Source organism: Equus przewalskii, chromosome 3 (assembly GCF_037783145.1).
Source record: "Equus przewalskii isolate Varuska chromosome 3, EquPr2, whole genome shotgun sequence".
Classification (NCBI taxonomy): Eukaryota; Metazoa; Chordata; class Mammalia; order Perissodactyla; family Equidae; genus Equus; species Equus przewalskii.
In genome coordinates, this window is record NC_091833.1 from 53,833,444 (window position 1) to 53,839,443 (window position 6,000).

General features: G+C 44.4%; 1 protein-coding gene across 1 annotated transcript in view; it reads left to right on the plus strand.

Annotated features, from left to right (window-relative positions):
- The window catches only part of LOC103541570 (placenta-specific gene 8 protein-like), a 66,754-nt gene extending 65,126 nt beyond the window's left edge, over positions 1 to 1,628 (plus strand). Inside the window, exon 5 of the mRNA XM_070612712.1 lies at positions 1,416 to 1,628. The gene's annotated coding sequence lies outside the window, so the exon portion shown is untranslated. The remainder of the gene's footprint in view (positions 1 to 1,415) is intronic.
- The last annotated feature ends 4,372 nt before the right edge of the window (positions 1,629 to 6,000 follow it).

The window sequence follows — 6,000 nt, forward strand, 5'->3', positions numbered from 1 at the left end:
GTCAACCATGCCCACCTTAACAACACCGTGATTTCAGGTGGTAGAGATACGTATATAACCAGACATTCATTTCCCTAAGTCTAGATCTCAAGTCCACTGCTACCAACAGTAACCAACTGAGATATTATACTAAGTGTGACTGCGTGATGTACCTAGTTATGTGTTCTTGTCAACACCACAATGTTAAACCAACAATTCATTCTCCAAAGTGGCGGGAAGCTAGTTTAGTCTCCATAAATCACGTGTGGACAATTCACTCAGTTCTCCAAAATTCCCAAAGCCCCACTATAAAGAAGAGTTACTGACTCTTTGGCGGCTGTATTGTCAAACTTGGGCGGCTACTCATTTACCTAGTTTCCTAAGCTCTCCTAGTCACATTTTTAATCTTCTCAATTCTTCCTGTTTCTCTCAGACAAGAGGGCCGTGGCTCACTCAGTCTTGTCTTTCAATCGCTTACTGCCAATCCCAATGGAATTTGTCAGCAAAGTTTAGTTTTCACCTGGAAGTGACTATTCTCTGTAAAACTCCTGTCACCCAAGAGGTCTCTGAGAGTGTTTGATCAGGATGGTGTGTTCATCCGTATGATGGGTGACATTGGTGCCATCTGTCTAAGCGCCACAAGCAGCACAACATCATGTCCTTTCCATGAGCCACGCTTCAGTACGTTGCATTTTATTACCACGCTGGTGTCCTAGTATTTGTCTTCTGATTGTTTTATAAATGGTTTCCCTCAGTGACTGAAGCACTTTATTCCCTTTCAAGCAGAGTCAAAATGGGGAGTTTTCTTATCATTCTTTTTCCTCTTTACACTCTTCCTCCTGAGAATTTACTGTTGTCTTTCCTCCCAAGCAGTGACGTTCTTTAAACGCCTACGTTACCAACTCGACTCAGAATTTGATGCCAAAGTAGCCCTAAGGGAATTAGAATGTGGCAGTTCACTGGTCTTGTCATCCAGACAATGAAAAAGATTGTTGTGGGTTCTCTGCCTTTTGGATACTCTTACCTTCACACATTCAATGATTTATTGACATTTGGGAACAGAGGTTAACTCTGGCAATCTATGGAGCATTCTATTGGTTCACCCAACCACTTAGCAACAGTACCTGACATATAGTAGGCAGTTATAAATACTGTGGATGAATAAATGATGGTAGCTTTCAAGGAGGAAATATAATGAAGCCCCAACCTAGGAGAATTCTCTGAATCCTAACTGGCGGTTGCGACTCTTCCTGATAGACTGTTCTGAACCAGGGCCATTATTTGACGTAGATTATTAAAATGTGCATCTTGGCAGTAGGGTGGGTGTGGAATGGAAGTTTTGATATTTGGAACAAGATAATGTAAAGAAAGATAGAACTGATAAATCCTAATTCATTCATTCATTTATTCTTTCTCTTTTTTTCTGATTTCTACAGGTCAAATTCACATTTGGTGAAAGACAACACTGGAATGAAATATTGCATCTATTAAGTGCTATCTTACCTCAAATCTTAGAAAGTAATTCAATTAATCATGTGGCTTCAAAAGGCTTCAAAACACTTTTAATTTCCAGTATATTTTGAAAGAAATATATTTCCATTGCTGTTCTCTAAGATGACTACCATTAAAAAAATTAATTTCCTCAACAATTCTTGTGTCTTTATATACTGCTTCATGGAAAATTACAATATGCTTCTTTTTAAAAATGAACCCAAGGTTATCAAATGTCAAAGTTGAATGTGGGTACATGGAGATTCTTCATTCTACTTTTCTACCTTTATATATTGTTATTCTGGATTTTCCCTCCACTGGGAGGCCAGGTGTTACCCTGTGCAGCCCCTCACCCCAGAAAAGTGTGGCTTCCTCCTGTAACTGAGCAAAACGGGGCTTGTTCTGCTCGCCACAATCTGGTGCCAATCAATTGCCAACAAGTCAGTGGTTGAGAAAGGAAAGCTTATACAATTAGCCAGCATAATCGGAAGATGGCGGACTAGTGCCCTAAAGATCCATCTTACAATCATACAGAATCTTGAGACAGTTATATAGGGGAAACGGGCAGGGAAGGAGGGGCGTTAGGGATGGCGACCATCTGATGCGATAAACTTCAAGGTGCCACATTTCTTACTTCTGCCATTCGTGATGGGTACCAACACAGAATTTTTCTCTCTGGAGGTCGTCATGTTTCTGGGGAACTCAGGGAACAAAGTTGTCTTATCACAGCTGGGAGACATACGTAAGCAAAAGTCAGAGAACTAGCAGCTCATGTATTTTGTAAAAGCGAGAGGCGCTTAATCATCTAGGCTACGGGCGGGCTGGAATGTGTTCACCGAGACTAGCGAATCAGGGTCGTAGTTACAATGTTGCTTCCTCCCTCCAAGATAGCTTCCCTCACGTAAACTTAAGACCTAGCTGTTACACTCCCTTTGGGAGACTGAAGTGCATTTGGCGCTTCTTTACAGCCCCATAAAGTAAACCCACTCCAGGAAGTATTTGCTGAGCAATACACAGTTTACCATAGATTATACAGACAAAAGAGAGGATTCCTGTCATAAACCACACAGCAAACTACCTAATTAAAACTCCCGTTGGACATTTCTGTCCACCCAAAGTCAACTCCTGCAGCAAGCCAGCCACAAGGGCTCCACGTACCTTTCTCCCCAACCCCCCGCCCCGTTAATGTGGCATTTTATTTTATTTTTTTATTGAGATATAATTGACATATAATGTATTAGTTTTAGGTGTACAATATAATGATTTGGTATGCATGTATGTGTGTGTATATATATACTGCAAAATGATCACCACAATAAGTCTAGTTAACATCCATCACCACACATAGTTATAGTTTTTTTTCTTATCATGAGAACTTTTAAGAGTTACTCTCTTAGCAACTTGCAGATATGCAATACAGTATTAACTAAAGTTGCCATGCTGTGCATTACATCCCCAGAGTGGAATTTATAACTGGAAGTTTGTATCTTTTGACCCATTTCACTCACCCCCCAGCCCCCACCTCTGGCAACCACGTATCTGTTCTCTGAATCTGTAAGTTTGGTTTTTGGATTTTTTCAGATGCCATGTATAAGTGAGATCATACAGCATTTGTCTTTCTCTGTCTGACTTATTTCACTTGGCATAATGCCCTCAAGGTCCATCCCTGTTGGCACAAATGGCAGGATTTCCTTTTTTATGGCTAAATAATATTTCACCACATAATATTTTATGGCTAAATAATATATATCTATACCACACTTCCTCTCTCCATTCATCTGTCAGTGGACTCTGAGGCTGTTTCCGCGTCTTGGCTGCTGTAAATAATGCTGCAATGAACGTGGGGTGCAGTCTACATACCTCCCCTATGCAGAACCATCTAGTGCCACCGCAGCTTTCTAGTCCCAGGAACTACAGCCCCAAAGGCGCAGGATAAGGGTGGAATTCTGCTGTTAAGCAAAATAATATGTTTTCCATATAGCTGATTAGAAAATTACAACCCACTTTATATATGTTTGTACGTAAAAGTTACGATAACTAAGGAGATTTTTAAAAGAATCTTTGATCTAGCTGAAAATAGTTAATATTTAGTCTCATTCTCCCACTCTTGATATTGTGCGTTATCCTGTGCATTCCAAATGCCGAAGGCTCCCTCATACCAGGCTGCTTCCCTCAGTTAAATCAAAACCCTCCTTAAATGCTACTGCACGCAAGAAGTAAATTGCCGGAGCCAAGAAGCAGCAATTCCTGGGAGGAAGTTGGGGCGGGGGAGGGGAGACACGTAAAAGCTTTGCAAACTAGGGGCTGGCCCCGTGGCGGAGCAGTTAAGTTCGCGCGCTCCGCTGCAGGCGGCCCAGTGTTTCGTTGGTTCGAATCCTGGGCGCGGACATGACACTGCTCATCAAACCACGCTGAGTCAGCGTCCCACATGCCACAACTAGAAGGACCCACAACGAAGAGTATACAACTATGTACCGGGGGGCTTTGGGGAGAAAAAGGAAAAAATAAAATCTTTAAAAAAAAAAAAAAAAGCTTTGCAAACTGACACAGCAAAGAAGAGCAGAAGAGAACTCCTCTCACTTTTCCAGGGTGTGGAAAGGTTATCCATACAGCCCACCTCCCATGGATGCCGTTCAAAGTTAGCTGTTGCTGCTTAGTGGCTTAAACGACAACAGTCATGTCTTCCGCACAGGAGTCTACAATTTGGGCAGGACATCCCGTCTGCTCTTGCGACGTGAACTGGGGTGGCTCAACTCAGGCTGGAGGATAGCCTTTCAAGATGATTCACTCACACGGCTAAGAGTGCTGCCTCTTGGCCGGGGGTTCAGCCAGGGTTTGAGCCCGGGGGCCTGGGTTCCTCTCCACACTAGCCACACCATAGGCTGCTTGGACCGCCTCACAGTATGGTTGCCGGCGTTCAGGGCAAGTCTCTCAAGGGAACAATATGGAAGCGCATGACATTTTTATGATCTAGCTGCCAAAGTCACATAGCATCCCCTCTGCTGGACTCTCGGTGAGGCAGTTGCAAATTCCACCCAGCTTCAGGAGGGAGGGACCAGAGACTAACTCTTAACGGGGTGTGGCAAGTGCTGGAAGAGCAGGGGGACAGGAGGTACTGTTCCAGCCGTCTTTGGGAAACACAATCTGCCACAGACGCCATGAGGTGCTCTGTCTTGAGTCTCTTGGGATTAGAGCTGTTCTCCATAAAGTCCCTCTGGGAGGGCTGCAGCAGGTGATTATAAATTCTGTAATTCAAGCTAAGTCTTTCCGGTGACTTTGATAAGGTTTCCAGAGCATAAGTGTGGTTGAAGCTTGTAACAATAGCCTATTCCTCCAGAGACTCTGATTCAGATCTGTGGGGAGATCCAGGAGTCTGGATTTTAAAGTGGACCACACATGTTTCTGACGCAGGTTTCCCCAGCTGTGAGACCAGTGCTTTTCCCTCTGGGTACAAACTGAAGGAGCTCTGGTGCAATCACTCAGATATGACCACACTTACAGGGCTGGGGGTGGAGTTCTGACCCGGGGTACCCTGTCCTCTCCCTTCCCCTTCCTCTCCACTTTATTTTTCTTTTTCCATTTATGCTCTGACACCTGCATTCTGGCAACCTGATTCTCTGTAGGGACACAGCCTTGATTCTCCCCTAGAAGTGGGGGCCGGCCCAGTGGCTCAGTGGTTAAGTTTGCACATTCCACTTTGGCAGCCCAGGGTTTGCTGGTTTGGATCCCAGTATGGACCTGTCAAGCCATGCTGTGGTGGTGTCCCACATACAAAGTAGAGGAAGTTGGGCACAGATGTTAGCTCAGGGCCAGTCTTCCTCAGCAAAAAAAAAAAAAACAAACAAAAAAAACAGGAGGCTTGGCAGCAGATGTTAGCTCAGGGCTAATCTTCCTCAAAAAAAAAAAAAAGAATATCTTAGGAGCAGGGCATATCACAACATAAGGGGTAACTCTTTGCATTTCCCATAATCTCAGTCTCCTGTTAGTCAGTCTAATTTTCTCCACCCCCTACACACAATGTCAAGGTTTCCACAGGCCATTTATTCTATAGTAGCTCCTCTCTGCTCTGGATTTTTGGGGAGACTGGGGAAGGTGGTGTTGCAGCATCCTCCTAGTGCAGAATGCCCCTCATCCTCTGAACTGGAGTGACTGTTGAGGTCACCTTAGAGTTTGATGAACTCCTCCCTCCCCCTCCCTGGCACGCCCCCACCATCCCACCCTGCCACCTTGTCTTTATTCAGTTTCTTCTGTCTCCGGCTTTTGTGCAACACCTACCTCCAAGGTAGTAGATAAATTCCATTCTGCCACGAATTTCCATGCAGCAGCAGGTTCTAAATCTGCTACTAGCATTTTTTTTTTTTTGAGGAAGATTAGCCCTGAGCTAACATCTGCTGCCAAGCCTCCTCTTTTTGCTGAGGAAGACTGGCCCTGAGCTAACACCCGTGCCCATCTTCCTCTACTTTATATGCGGGACGCCTACCACAGCATGGCGTGCCACGCGGTGCCATGTCCGCACCCAGGATCTGAACT